Genomic DNA, 15,395 nt, shown 5'->3' with positions numbered 1-15,395 from the left:
GGAATACATCTAAACCAGGTAAAAACTGCTTCAGAGAATCTGAACCTCAACTGAAATCTAAGGGTTAAATGCTGAACCAAACACATCAGTGTTATATGAAGAGGTGGCTGGGTGTGCGTGTGCGTGTGCGTGTGCGTGTGTGTGTGGAATGGGGCCCAGGTTGTCAGAGGGGTGTCAGAGAGGCCAGTAGCACAGGGGTGGCACCTCTTTCTGTGGCATTCTGGGTGTTTCCTGGGCCCTCTGTGAGGGTGCATAGCACTTAATGTGATGAGAATTTCAAAGTTGGGCCCATCTGCCCTCCCTTGCTTCTGAAATGGAACCATTCCTGAAGCAGTGTAGGGTGTCAGGCATAGGCACAGAGGTGATGTTATTATGCGGGGGGGGGGGTGACATTTCCTTGTCACCATATTGCCCCGTCCCCTGTCCCAGCGGCATCTGGGATGCTGCTACCAAACGCAACGTTTTAAAATGATTTGACTGCCTCATGTACACTCCCCATCAAGTGCTGCCACAAAAGTCAAGCAAGACAGGAAACAATATAACCACCACCTAATTTGGTGACTGCAATTACCTGTTGAAACTATGACTGAATAAATCTTCCCTGAGCCCGGAAAATGAGTTCAAAAGTGAGGCCCACCGACTGTTTTGGTATTAGCCCAGGGGGAGGAAGATAATGGCAGCAATCACTGATATCGTGCTATATGCTTTTTTTGCTTTTTTTAAAGAGAGGCCTGCAGCTGGAGACATTTCAGACACATGTTCCTGGAAAGCAATTACAGAGGGTATGAAAAAAAAATCTGCCTACACAAAAAAGTTATGAATATAAATGCTATGGAGACATATTCAACTCGAACAGGAACAATACTTGAAAATGTGCATTCTGCTTCCAAACACTAAATCCTTTCCTTTCATAAAATAAATCTTCAGAATCCTCTTTACCACCCACATGGGTACAATTGAAGACATCCCCCCAACATGGTGTTTAAAAGCTTATTTTAAACTATTTTTCAGGCTCTTTCTCAGCATATGCTTATTCTGCCTACTTCCTGTACTGATGGACACTGCCCACTCCAAATCCTCACTGGGGCGAGGAAGAGATGATACACCGCTGTAGAAAAGCAAAAGCTCTTTTCCATGCTTCTTGCACAGCTTTGTCAAACCTGGAAGTTCGAGACTTCCTGTTTTATTTAAAGGGATGGGGCATGGTACCCTAGAAATCCAGAAATTCTAGTTTTAAAGAAACTGTGTGGGGAGCAAGGCAGATCATTGGGACTTCGATCAGCAGAGGTGGAAGGAGGACCCACCCCAAATCCACTGTCTTCTTGGAACGCTTGCAATCTGCTACTGATGCAATCTGCTTCAGCTTGCCTCACGGTAGAACCGGCTGTGGGCATACTCTTTTTGCAATTCACTCCTCACTCCTCCACCGTACCTTGACGTGGCGTATATAAAAAGGAATTGCCTAGATGTTCTGGCAGAACAAAGAGCAGTAGTCTATATAGTGTGGTATTTTCAAAGTCTGACTTGGTTTCTAGGCCATTTATCAGCCTGTACATCTAGAACTGGCCGTTTAATGTGGATCTAACAAAACAGAGCACTGCTGTCTGGTACACTGTGCACAGCCTTCTAGCTATTTCCTACTGTGTGTAACCCAAATAAATAAAAGGCATTTCAAAGTGCGGGGCACACGGGGGAGGAGGAACCAAAGGAAGGGAAGAGGCCTAGTTGTCTACCAAGGGCTGTGACCATTTGCCTTCTTAGCTGAAATCGGAGAGCTAAGAGAGAGAGAGGGGGGGGGGCCTCATTCCCCATTACCCAACAGCAGCCATCTGGGAGATAGGACCTTGATGTCAAGGCGAGGCTAGCTTTGATCTTTTATCATATTGGAGACTTTTATTTTTAAGTGCTTTACTTGATAGACAATGAGGACTCATCCACCAAAATACCCTCAGCTGCACATCAGTACAGGGACGATCGGTTATTGGAGGCAGGTGAGGCACAGCCCCAACTGATGTCCCAGACCACCTGGACCTATCTCCCAGACATGACCAGAGATGTTCTCCGGTCATGTCTAGGAGCCTTTCTGGGGCCTGCAGAGGCTGTGTGTGACCTCTGTGGGCTCAGAAAGCCCCCTTCTTAGGTGTTTTAAAAGCACTTCTGGTTTTTGGCGATCACTGGAAGTGCTTTTAAAAGACCTCTGGGGAGCTTTCTGAAGCCTGCAGAGGTCATGTGCAGCCTCTGCAGGCCTCGGAAATGCTCCAGATGTAACCGGAACCAGGTTCCACTTGCTTTTGGAGACACAGTGATGTTCTATGCCTCACCAGCACAGAATGTCAAGGCACGTCACTGTAGCAGTAGGAAAACTATAACTCCCCACAGGGAGAAAACTATAATTTCATGCAGCCTCAGTCTACCAAGATGTTTTCTTATTTTGTAATTAGTGGAATTGACTCAGAGTTGGGGTAGGAGTGATAGATGGATCAGTTATCTGCTTTCAGGAGGAGTTGCTGGCCAGCTTTGAGGCAGCTGCATACTAGAGGATACCTATTGTGCTGGGTCATCACCAAAAGAGAGCAAGGGACAGTGGCGTCACTAGGGTTCGCGTCTCCTAGTGCGGGATGCCAGTGTGTCACCCCCATGTAGTGGGCGGGGCAACACCCCAGGTGGTGGGCGTGGTGATGTACCATCACTCCACCCCCACTGGTTTTTTGGTTTTGAATAGAACAAAGATAGAACACATTCTGCATGAAATTACACATTGATTGATATATAACATGCTGGTTTTTATTCCTCCAAACTGTGATTTTAGTGATTTTGGTCACTAGTGGTGCTTACTAACTTACTAACACCTTATTGCAGCAGTTCTCAAACTTTTAGTACTGGAACCCACTTTTTAGAATGACAATCTGTCCAAGACCCACCAGAAGTGATGTCATGGTGGTCATGTCATGTCATGTGATGGTGGAAGTGACATCATCAGGCAAATTAAAATAAACAAGTCTAAATAATTAAAGTAAAACAAATAATTAAATAAGCAGAAGCCAGCTCTGTTCCACCAAGTGAATTTCCTCTGTAGCCTGCCTGCAATAAAACCCCCTCCAAAATCATTAAGGTTTTCAGCCTACTCAGTTCAATGTAAGAGCTTCTGTTTAAACCAGATCACTGTCAGGATCCATAAAGTTTGGCCATAACTTTTGATAGAAAGGAGATATTTCACTCTGGTTTTTTGCATTGCATTCCACTGGAAATTCCACATCCAACGGTATATAACATGACAGTATTACTCCTAACCACCGTGATTTTAGCATTTCACCCCCCAGTGCGCGTCACCCCCCTGTGCGCGTCATCCGGTGCGGCCCACACCCCCCGCAGCCCCCTAGCGCACTGTGGTGCGCCACCTTCTTGCCTGTCTGGATTGGAAAAAGGTAAGGGGGATAGAATGGTAAAGGAAATATGGGAGAGAGCTGAATGGTGGCCTGGAGTAAGCATAGGATTGCAATGTGAGTTCATTAATGCACCCCCAAAGCTCTCCATGGTGCCGATCACTCCATGTTGCCTACAGAAGACACCTGTACAGTTGCACCTGAACTTTCACAATGCCACATAAAAAGAACCAAAAACTGGAAAATGTCATGTTGAAAATTGTCTGGAGTGACAAGTCAATCCCAAATTCTCAGACTGCAAAAGGGAGCATTTATAATCAGCTCTATGGGCAGATTGTATATTGGTTTTTAATGACCCCTGAATGCTATAGCTGCTGATGCATTATTGGCATAGGTTAGAAACCGATGGCTTGAATATACAGGAATGTGACACCATGGAATTTGTATCTGATGAATGCAGCAGGAAGAAGGTCTAAAGGTCTTTTGAAGGTCTTTCAAAAGCAAAGTAATTATCGAATCCAACAAATGTGATATTTACCTACGAAGTCAGGTTTTTAAGTGGCAGATTAGTTTGCTGCCATATATTAAAATACAGAGGATTCTGCTTGCATGCCGAGAAGCAGGAAACTCTCACCACTGCATTTCCTTTTAAATTTTAATGACTGAATTCGGATTCTGCACAGGTGTTAACTTATAGTCCAATCCTAATGTTGACATGCACTGGTGCAGGTTGCCTGTGCTGGCTGTTGAGTGTCACAAACATGCGGAAAAGCACATTGGCACTGACTTAAGAGCTGGCAGTGCTGACACAAGGGCATGCACTGGCCTGCCAGCACCTGATCCCGCAGCTGCGTCATCTGACACAAGAAGGATTGTGCTGGGCAATTTTGGGGGTGGGAGAGGATGGTGGAAGAGCATTCCATGGGTGGGGAGGAGGTGTTTCTGGGTGGGGGGAGGGTGGAACGGGGGAGGATCAGGCCCGGGAAGGGGGCAGAATTGGCAGCATCGGCGCACGCTGTATACTAACCCCCACTCACTGGCCAGACAGCCCCACAGGGGCTGCTAGCATTTGCACCAGCTAAATAGCTGGTGCAGATTCAAGTAGCCACACAAGGCAGGCTGGGGTATTACATAGGGTAAGGGGAAAAAACATCCCCTTACTCTGAGGTGACCTCCAACAGCCTCCTTCCCTGAGTTGGATACAGTGCAGGCCATGCAGCCTGACTGTACCAGTGCAGGGTTAGGATTGTGCTGTTAACTGTTTTACTTGCAAGATTAAACACAGGTCCACAGCAGGTTCTATCTTAGCCAAAAGTAGTGTTTCTCAAACTGTGGGTTAGGACCCACTAGGTGGATCAAGAGCCAATTTTAAGTGTGCCCCCATTCATTTCAATGTGCATTTTATTTTTAAGACATCAGACTTAATGCTACCATGCTATGTGATTGCATATGGAGAAATGGTACAGACTTGTACTTGTACTTGTACCCTAAGTACATCCTAACCAACTTTCCAACAGTGACATAGCTGTGCCAGTGGGGCATGTGCTATATCCTGCAATGGGGGGAGGGGGGCAGTCACAGAGGTTAGTCCTCAAGGTTAGGCAATGTTTGTTCTCTTACCTCGGCCAGTGCTGGAAAGTTGGTTAGGATTGTGCCCTTAACAGTATCATGTATATTCTTTTAACAATTATAGTCAATGGGGCTTACTCCCAGGTAAATATGGATAGGACTGCAGTCTTTGGGATGTTCGGGAAATTTTTCTAAACAGATCAGCTTGGAAGGGTTAGGAGGGTTCTTTATTTTAAATAGCTTTTTAAATTTATACTTATTGTGAACTTTAAATTTGCTTACGTAATGATTTATTTGATTTTGTCATATGGTGGGTGTTAAAAATTTTCCTGCTTGATGATGTCACTTCTACCCATGCCATCACTTGCAGGTTAATGACCCACTTCTGGTGGGTGCTGAAAAGTTTGAGAATCACTGGACTAAGAGAAAAGAGTCTAGTGTAGTGATAGAGTGTCAGAGACATAAGAACATAAGAACAGCCCCACTGGATCAGGCCATAGGCCCATCTAGTCCAGCTTCCTGTATCTCACAGCGGCCCACCAAATGCCCCAGGGAGCACACCAGATAACAAGAGACCTCATCCTGCTGCCCTCCCTTGCATCTGGCATTTTGACATAGCCCATTTCTAAAATCAGGAGGTTGCGCATACAAATCATGGCTTGTAACCTGTAATGGATTTTTCCTCCAGAAACTTGTCCAATCCCCTTTTAAAGGCGTCCAGGCCAGATGCCGTCACCACATCCTGTGGCAAGGAGTTCCACAGACCAACCACGCGCCTGAAGAGACTCACAGTTGAATCCCCAGCTCACTAATCATGACTTCTCAGCCTATCCTTCCTTATAGGGTTGTTGTGAGGTCAAAATGGAGGAGTGGGGGAACCATGTAAACTACATTGGGCCACTTGAAGTAAGGGTGGGGTAAAATGTAGAAGAGAGGGGGAGTCCAGAGTCTGAGGATAGAGCACAGAAGTGGTGTCATGGTAGATTTTGAATTGTAGGAGCTTGAAATCTCTACCAAATAGGCAACGCAACATCCCAATAAGTCTCTGCAACAACAACAAAATCAACTTTAAATGTCTTCGCTGGAGTGTTCTCTTGACACTTATTCCTACTTTGAAACAATATATTTCATTTAAAGATATAGTAGTTTATTTCATCTCAAACTTTTGGAGTGAGTTGCAATAGTTTAAAACAGTGTTTCTCAAACTTTGGGTCAGGACTCACTAGGTGGGTTGAGAGCCAATTTCAGGTGGGTCCCCAATTCATTTCAATATTTTATTTTTAATATATTAGACTTGATGCTACCATGACATGTTTACTGCATTTGGGGGAAATGCTACAGACCTGTACTTTTAACAAGCTACTATGTATTATATTCATTTAACAATGATAGTAAAAGGGACTTACTCCTGGGTAAGTGTGGGTAGGAGTGCAGCCTAGGATAGTTAAAAATTTTCCTGCTTGATGACGTCACTTCTGGTCATGACATCACTTCTGGTGGGTCCTGACAGATTCTCATTCTAAAAACTGGGTCCCGGTGCTAAATGTGTGAGAACCACTGGTCTAAAACAAATGCATACAAAGTGAAAAATGAAATGGAAAATATACAGTATCAGAGAAATATAAAAAAGTTAGAGTCCTAGTCTATGCATATTTACTAAGAAGTTCCACTATGTTCAGTAAGGCTTATTCCCATGTAAATTTGCATAGAATTATAACCTTAGTATAGCATGTGTTACGCACTGGGCACAATCCAAACTGTAAAGCACATTTGTAAAGCTGTATAAACTATTTGTATTTGTATAAACTATTTGTATTTGTATTTGACGCCCCTTTTAAAGGCGTCCAGGCCAGATGCCGTCACCACATCCTGTGGCAAGGAGTTCCACAGACCAACCACGCGCCTGAAGAGACTCACAGTTGAATCCCCAGCTCACTAATCATGACATAATCGCTGATGATGATGACATCGCTGCTCCTGCTGTAGAAGTTCCAGAGTCATACTCCCCTTCAACTGCATCCTTTGTGTACAGTTAATCCATTGTGCCTGGCTATAACACAATCATTAGTGTTACACAAATTTTGAGAGAATCTGTAGGAAAAAAAACCACAAAGAACTACATAAGAAGCACACAGGGCTCTTCTGTGTTCTCAAGGCTTCTGTTCCTACTCTACAAATGTTGTAAGCTGATGTCTGAAAATTTACTTCTAGCTCATTCAGAAAACCGACAACAGAAAATCGACAAAACACACAGTGCATGCCAAGTTCAAACAACAACAGTTGCAGAAAAGTTCAATTTTCCAAGGTTTTGTTATCCGTGATCTCTCTCGTTAATGAAATGACAGTGGGGAATTTCTCAGGGGAGAATAAACATCACAATCTCATTTGGTGCAAGAGAATTCTTTCAAGCCGAATTGACTTTCCTTCATTAAAATCGAAGAATGCCATTAACTACCCATTCTTCCCTGACTCTTTTCCCCGTCAGCAGAATATAGATTCAATAATAAACACAGTGGCATATTTTCAAAGGAATCAGATGATGAAATAATTGAAAAAGGCTCCCTCTTATATGGAACCAACTTATATCTTCTAGATTGTAAATCTGGGGCAGAGGCTCGTTTTGTTTTTAATTTTATTTTCCTACAACCTCTTGTGGTTTTAGGCGGTGTACAAGTAAACAGTTATAACAAGCCATCAGTGCTGTGAATAAGGAAGAGGAAACAAGAAATAAAATTAAAGGAGGAAAAATATTTTCCTCTGGTAAATGAGGGAACTACATAGTTTTGCAGTATTTTTTTCGCTTGGTCAGAACCAAAATCCTTTTTTTTTCTCCACTGTTACAAAATCAGATCATTGATTCATCCAGGTCAGTGTTGTCAACACAAACTTAGCAGAAGCTCTCCAGGGTTTCAGACAGGAGTTTTGTTCTGCCCTACTTGGAGACACCAGGGATTGAACCTGGGGGCATCTGCACGCAAGTGAAACACACAGCCAGAAGTCTCCAGGACAAATAATTAAATGGCCCTTACCGGGCAATAAGCATTTCAGGGTCTGAACTGGCTGTTCTCATGCCAGCTGGCCATTTGGGGCTTCCTAAATAGGAATGCCTGATTTATACAGGCCTACCTGTTCGAGCTAAGACCTTGCCTGGGCAACACTTGCTTTCTTGGTTCTCAGGCAGGGCTGGCCCACCCTGAGTCAGGCTGAGACAGTTGCCACAGGTAGAAGGATGGCAGGGGTGGTGGTAACTTTTCAGAGTTATTTTGATTATAGGCTTCCAGAGTTCCTTGCAACCTAAATGGAATAGACCAATATATAATTAAAAATGTTCAGTCTAAACTTCACGACCAGGGTGGCAGCTTATTGGGTCTGGTCTATGCAAATAGCAGAGCAAGGGAATACAGTGAACCATGCCACTTGTACGACAAAACGGGGGAGGTGTGTGATGCTCCTTCTGTGTTAACACTTCTGGCAGACAGAAAACCAGCACTGCTAATACTGGGCTCTGCAGCTTTTCTCCCTGATGGGCTACATTTATAACTGCAGAGGTAGTGGAGGTTTTTGCACAGGAAGTGTGGAACCCCCACCGGCAGGCTCCTTCTGCTAATTGTGTAGACTGAGCCAGGATCATTTGTCCATCTTGCTGGTTCTCCTTCAATAGTGCCTCCCAGGGGTTGAGCTATCCAAAGTCTCCTTTTGATGAGGCAGGTTAAGCACAGAGCAGAGCAAAAAGAAGCAAATGTCTTTCCTAAGCGGCTCTGGTTGCGCTTTAGTGCCTCCCTGGCTCAGATCTTGCCCCCAGACTGAGCTGCTGGCCTAGATATTTGGGAATCATGTCGGAAGATCAGAGACTCTAGCAGGAAAGGCTCCTGGTGAGAAGAACAGACTGCTTGTCTCCAGGCCCCTGTTGGGCATTGAAGAAAGCCTGGAACTGGTAATTCAAAGCTGAGAACTGACACTTTTAGGGAAGGAACGTAGAGCATGGTGGCCCTGAGGAAGGTGACAGCTTCCCTACAGAGGATAGTGATGGTCCACTGCAATGAACAGATTGCAAAAGCTGGCTTTCGTTCCAGGCAGATTGGAGCAAAGACGAGGAACAGGTGGCTGGTCTGCAGTACTTGCATAAGAACACAGGAAGAGCCCCGCTGGATCAGGCTAAAGGTCCATCTAGCCCAGGTTCCTGTATCTCACAGTGGTCCATCAGATGCCTCTGGGAGCACACAAGATGACAAAATCCCTGCAGCTGGTCATTGCTGGACTCCACTGCTCATTTTTGTTGTAGTGTTCAGGTAGTAGGACACACCCAATGGACAATCCTTGTCTTGCCTTGCCCCCTTTTCTGACTTGCTCTGCAACCAGCTTGTCTTCCCACACCAGTAGCTGCAGACAGTGTCGTCAACAATGTGGGTGCTGCCTGGGGTGGTGTCACCCCCTCGCATTGTGCAACACCCCCTGTACTCACTGGAAGCTACGTGCAGCACCCAGAAGCGGCTCAGTAGTGATGTGTTGATGTCATCACATAATCGCAAGCACCACCAAATTTGGAGCCTCGGGGTGGGGGCGGGGGAGAGCCCATATGCCTCCAAACACAGCACAGGCCTCCACTTAGCAGGAGCTCAGGAGATACACCAGTCACCCTCCAGGGCGTGTCACCCAGGCTGGAGTGCCCCCTGCCCATCACTTGTTATGCTACTGGCTGCAGCCCATGTTGGGCAATGACAACAACAGAGTAACAGTAACAGAGTTTCCGGCCCAAGGTCATGGTCAAGTAGGAATTTGAATCCAGGTCTCCTAGTACTATGTGCCACACCGTACTGGCCTCATCAAACCACAGTCACAAGCTGCCCAAGTGCCTGTGCAACACGCAGCTCCTTAGTTCTCCGTTTTCTGTGGCCTTATCTTTCTTAAGTGCATACCATACTCATCCTTCTCAATCTGGACATTCATTCTGACTTTCCAACCAGCTCTTTGGCACGCAGCAAGCCCAGATAGGCAAACAAACAAAACGGACTCCTTGGAACCGAAAACAATCTGCCGGCATGTTATGTCAACAAGCTGATCTATCTCTGTACGACCTTTCTGTTTTTTAATTATAATCTTTTCTTGTGCTGAAGCTCTGATTGCTAAAGCCCCGCAGGGAGGTTAAGAAGCTCATGTTCAGTGTCCTTGGGAAAGAAGGCACTTGTGTGAGACCTGAATGGTTTTCCTTCCCCAGGAGAGAGCAGGCACTTAAAAAAAAAGGGAAACATTTTCAAAGGTGGTTTTAAGATTGACTGCGCAACAATATCGCTGCACAGGTTTCCCTGCTGAAAGCCTGCAGGAGACGGAGCAAAGATCAGCATGACGGTGTCACCCACCACAGAGAGCAATATCATATCCAAAACCCAAAGCAGATGTAAGAGAGCTATTGCTCAGCGGTAACGCTGGAAGTAGCAGGCGAAATTCGTGGTTAACTCAATAGTTTTGGGGGGAGAAGCAAGGAAAGGAGCTGTTCTGGATGGCCAAGGCACAGCAAACCAAGATGGAAAAGAAAGAACTGGCCAAATCAAGAACGCATACTTTAGTCAGTACATTATTCAGCTACCAGTAGGGGTCAATTTTAATCACAGGAGCTGAGAGTTAAATGCAGGCATTATTTGGGGGCATTTTAAATGACGACCACCTCTTCTTTTTATTATTATTAATTTTGCTTATTAAGCAAGGCGAACTCTAGGTCTTGGAGTCTTTAATGCAATTATGTTCATATGCATTTCACTTCGCTCTCAGGTCCGCTTCATTCAAGAAAACACTAAGGGCGCAATGCTGACTCCTCAGTAGGCTGGCACAAATCATTTGCGCCGGCCCAGGAGCAAGGCCTCTGGGAGGAATTTTATCAGGGGGTACAAAGATTCTTTTGGGGCCCTTTGCAAAGTGGGAGGGGTGAAACAGAGCAGGGGAGGGTGGTGACGGGTGAGTGGGATGGAGGCAGGGAGGGGCAAAACAAGCTTGGGGACACTCCTTCATGGCAAGCAGGTCCACAAGCCAAAGAGCTACTGTAGCAGGCCAGTTTCTTCCCAGATTTGACACTGTGTTAAGGAGTGTCACGTATGCATTCCTTGGCCCGGCACATATTGTTTGTGGCAGTAGCTGCAACCACACACACTTAGTAGTGCCCCCAGCATTCCATGTAGGTGGTGAATCAGGTTGAGGTAGGAAAATGTAAGATCCCAGGAAATTTCTGGGCCCCCTCCTTTGACTCCTGGCCCCCCTTTTTGACTCTGGGCCCCGGTACAAATTACCCCCTTTACCCCCCCTCTACTAGGCCCTGCCCAGGAGGGTCGCAAACGTGCCGTAAAGCACTTTGCGCCTCCTTGGGAGTTGGCTGGGCCGGCACAGGGACATGGGCCTGCGTGTGGAGGGCTGCATCCAGCCTCTGCCGAAGCTGGGGTCTGGGGAGGGTGGAGAGGAGGCATAAGGGGGAGGGGGAGGGAGGCATTCTGAGGTGGGGGGGCTGGCGGAGGGTGACCCCAGGGGTGGCTGGGCAGGGAACTGGAATCAAGGCTGGGATCTGGCTGTCATGCCAGATCCCAACCCTGTTCCCTGAGCAGCATGGAGCGGCTGCAAGTTGCTCCATTCTCCTCAGACTTGGGCCACCTCCTGAGGTTGTGCAAGTCCGAGGATACCCATTGGGGCCGTGGTGGATTACCCGGGGGTAAGGGGAAGAGTTTCCGCTTGCCTCTCACTGAGATACTTCTGGCCCCAATCTTGCGCTGGATGCAACGCAGGCCTCCTGGCCTGCCTGTTCCAACACAAGGTAGGATTGCGATGTAATTCAATCAACGGCAAAACTGAGAAACAAAAACACACCAAGACTACAGGCAGCCTGATCCAAACCTTGACTCATGCCAGCTCCTGAGTGTTACAAATGTGCCATGAAGTGCATTAGTGCTGACTTGGGAGCAGGCTACGCTGGCACAAGGATGTGTGCCAACCTGCTGCTGCTAGATCCCATCTCGCTGGATCCCAACCTACCAGGCCATGCAAGGTAGGTTTCTGCCAGGTTGTGCAGGAGTGGGAGAGGGTGGTGAGAGGGCATTCCAGGGGTGGGGAGGGCTGTTTCTGGGTAGGGGAGGTGGAACAGGGGAGGATCAGGCCCAGGAGGATCAACAGTGGCAGCGTTTGTTGTATCCTAACCCCTGACCCGGTAGCCTTATACAGGCTGCTCAGATTTGCACCAGCTAAGTAGCTGGAGCAGATCTGAGTAACCACATAGGGCAGCCTGCGGTCCGACACAGGGTAAGGGGAAAAATATCCCTTTACTACAAGGTGACCCCCAGCAGCCTTCCAACCTGCATTGGATACAGCACAGGCTATGTGGTCTGACTGTACCAGAGCAGGTTAGGACTGCGCCGAGAGTTCCAAATGGCAACCCCGTGGTTTATGACAGCAACATGTCAATGCTGTCCAGAGCAATCCTATCCAAAAATGCCACAGAAATATGTTTGCACCTATTGTGCAGAGAAGCACAAAATGCAAGGGTTGCCGGGCCTCTTCACAGGACGGTATTTCTTAAGGCCAGAGTAAAGGCTTTGTGATAGCAAAGGCTAGTGAATGCCCACCATTGCATTTTGGCTTTGCCACTTTGCAGCGTCTCTTTCCTTTTGACTTTTGCTGAGATGCCAAGGCATTTCTTCCGAGAGCCACCACACTGCAGAACCCAGAACTCTATGAATAAAACATGGCCTCTTGGAGGCAGCTGTGAAAGTCAATTAGCGGAGCTGGAATTTGCATATCAAACGAGGGCCGCTGAATCCCTTGCTCAGCTGCTGCATGAGTGGCCTCTTCAGAAATGCAAGGTGTAAATTTTTCCATAGGTGCCTATAAATAGCTTTGGTTTTATTGAAATATTGGGAACCCAAAATGCAAACAAATCAGCAACAAAGCCCTCTGTTTGGAGGAAGCAGAAGCAGTACCTGTACAAGATGAGCGCATCCCGAGGAGGGAAAAAGCCAATGTCACTAAGAACAGAGTCACTAGTAAGTAAAGAAGCATAAAAAGAGCATTGCTAAACCAAAAGCCCATCTGATGACATCCCCTGTTTCCCACTGATGTCAAGGAACTGTTACCCTGCACATGCCCAATCTCCTCTGATCTCGGAAGCTAAGCAGGGTCAGGCCTGGTTAGTACTTGGATGGGAGACCGCCTGGGAATACCGGGTGCTGTAGGCTTATACCATGATCTCGGAAGCTAAGCAGGGTCAGGTCTGGTTAGTACTTGGATGGGAGACCGCCTGGGAATACTGGGTGCTGTAGGCTTACACCATGATCTTGGAAGCTAAGCAGGGTCAGGCCTGGTTAGTACTTGGATGGGAGACCCCCTGAGAATACCTGAGAATAGGCTTATACCATAGTCTTTCGAGACTGAAGGTTGCCAACCATTTTCCAGGAAAGCATGGCAGTAACAGCCCTTTGCGCTTTTGGTTTCCATTCCCAACTGCCTTTGACCATGAAAGTTTTATGTATTTTAGCTATCATGACTAATGACTATGGACAGGCCTCTCATCCCTCCACAAATCTATCTAATGGCAGCACAATACTGTTGCCTTCTTGCAGCAGAGCAGCAATTGTGCCAGTGTGTGCTGTTGCAAATGTGCTGCAAAGCCTGTTGCAACAGTGCAGAAGACAGAGAGGCCTGCACCATCCCTTCTCTGTACCAGTGGAGCAACAAACACACCCTGGAGCAGGTAAAGGCAGCTCCAAGCTGCACAGGGGCTGGGAAAGGGTGGGTCAGCTCTGCAAACACAGCTCCAGTCAGGCTTGCGCCAGTGAATTAGCAGGTCCCAGTAGACCCATTGGTGCAGCTGGGGCTTTCTCCTTACCACCAGGAGACCTCCAGCCTGCTCAGTTCTCGCATAGGCTGCAGTGTGGTCCTGCTGCATCGGTGGAGGTTAAGATTGGGCTGTAATTCCCTTAATCCCCTGGGGGCTGGGGATAAGAATAGGCCCTCAGTTTGGCTGTACTTGTCGTAAGAGGCGACTAAACAGCCACCGGGTAGATGGGACTCGTCAGCCTGGGAAGGCAGCTCAACTGAGAGAAGGAAAACTCTGATCCCAAACCTCCACCGCCTTGTGGCTACATCCAGTTATGGAAAAGGCTTCAGGAGTCAACCTCGAGGCAAAATCCGGAGCCGGAGTCCCTGAGGCAGTTCATGGCTGAACACAGTCGCGTTCTGGCAACTCCTGTGACGCTGCTGGAACCAACCGTATTGGCCTCTGCCTTTCCATTGGACCATTTCAGCGATGTGGAGAGGGGGGATTTGCTGCATGGGACTGGAGAGGACACTCTGTTCCAGAACCACCAATCAGAGCGTGACACCATAGTCTTCCGAGGCTGAAGAATGCCAACGAGAATTCCCTTATGAAGCTCTCTAAGCCAATGCCATCACCCGCACCCTGTGGCAGCAAATCTCAACAATTAATTAAGCACAGGTGTACTTTTTCTTCTCTGTCCTGGATCTTCTGCCGATCAATTTAATTGGATGACCCTGAATTCTGGTATTATGAGGGAGGCAAAAAATTGTATTTATCCAGTTTCTCCACACCTTGCAGAATTCAGAAGCCTCTGCTATGTCTGCTTAGTTATGACCTGGAAATGCCTCCAAATCATGGCATGGATAAATGGAATTTCTGTAGGGTTACAGTTACATGGGTGCCATCATGGGGAAGGGTATTTGTGTCCTGGATGATTGTGCCCTGGTCAAATACATCCCAATCTTTGGCATCCCTGGACATTCCTCTCTCTCTCTCTCTCTCTCTCTCTCTCTCTCTCTCTGTGTGTGTGTTTTGTCCCAGTCATTTGCATCCTACTATAATTGGGCAACAAATTCCATGTTACATATCCCTAAGCCTCTTAACCCTACCTTTGCATAACCAGGACACAGTTGTCTAGGACCCAGTGGTCCTGTCACTAGGGGATGCATCAGATCCCCTTCAGCTGTCATGGAAAATCACCAACTAGAGATGGTGGTCCATCTCCAAAATAGCTGTTGCCAAGCTAAAGTCTTAAGCTGCTTTAACTCACGCTTTATTGACATTTGCACACGGAGTTGGGGACAGGGTTGGAGCTCAATGGAAAAGCCCCTGTTTTGCATGCAGAAGGTCTCGTGTTTGGTCTCCCCATCTGCAAGCAGGGCTGGAAAAGACCCTTGTCTGAAACCCTGGAGAGTTGTAAACAATAATGAGTTTGGTGGGCCAACGGCATGATTCTTTATAAGGCAACTTCTGATGATTCTTCACTTCTTTTAGATTTTAGTCATCCGTAGTGAAGTATGAAAGATCTGGCTAAGCATCAAGGTGTGGATATGGCTAAGGATGAAGCTGTGCTTTCACCTTCTGAAGGTGTGGGAGACCCTTCTCCATGCTGGTCCTAAAGATGTGGAACTCCCTGCCCTGGGAGATCCACTTGG

At 47.0% G+C, this 15,395-nt stretch overlaps 1 pseudogene; it reads left to right on the top strand.

The window, feature by feature from the left end:
- Window positions 1-13,041: 13,041 nt before the first annotated feature.
- Window positions 13,042-13,159, top strand: LOC136663501 (5S ribosomal RNA; annotated as a pseudogene).
- Window positions 13,160-15,395: the final 2,236 nt, after the last annotated feature.

The sequence above is a fragment of the Tiliqua scincoides genome, chromosome 12, assembly GCF_035046505.1.
Source record: "Tiliqua scincoides isolate rTilSci1 chromosome 12, rTilSci1.hap2, whole genome shotgun sequence".
In the NCBI taxonomy this organism is placed as follows: domain Eukaryota; kingdom Metazoa; phylum Chordata; class Lepidosauria; order Squamata; family Scincidae; genus Tiliqua; species Tiliqua scincoides.
Note: the sequence above shows the minus strand (reverse complement) of the source record. Positions and strands in the feature narration are given on the sequence as shown.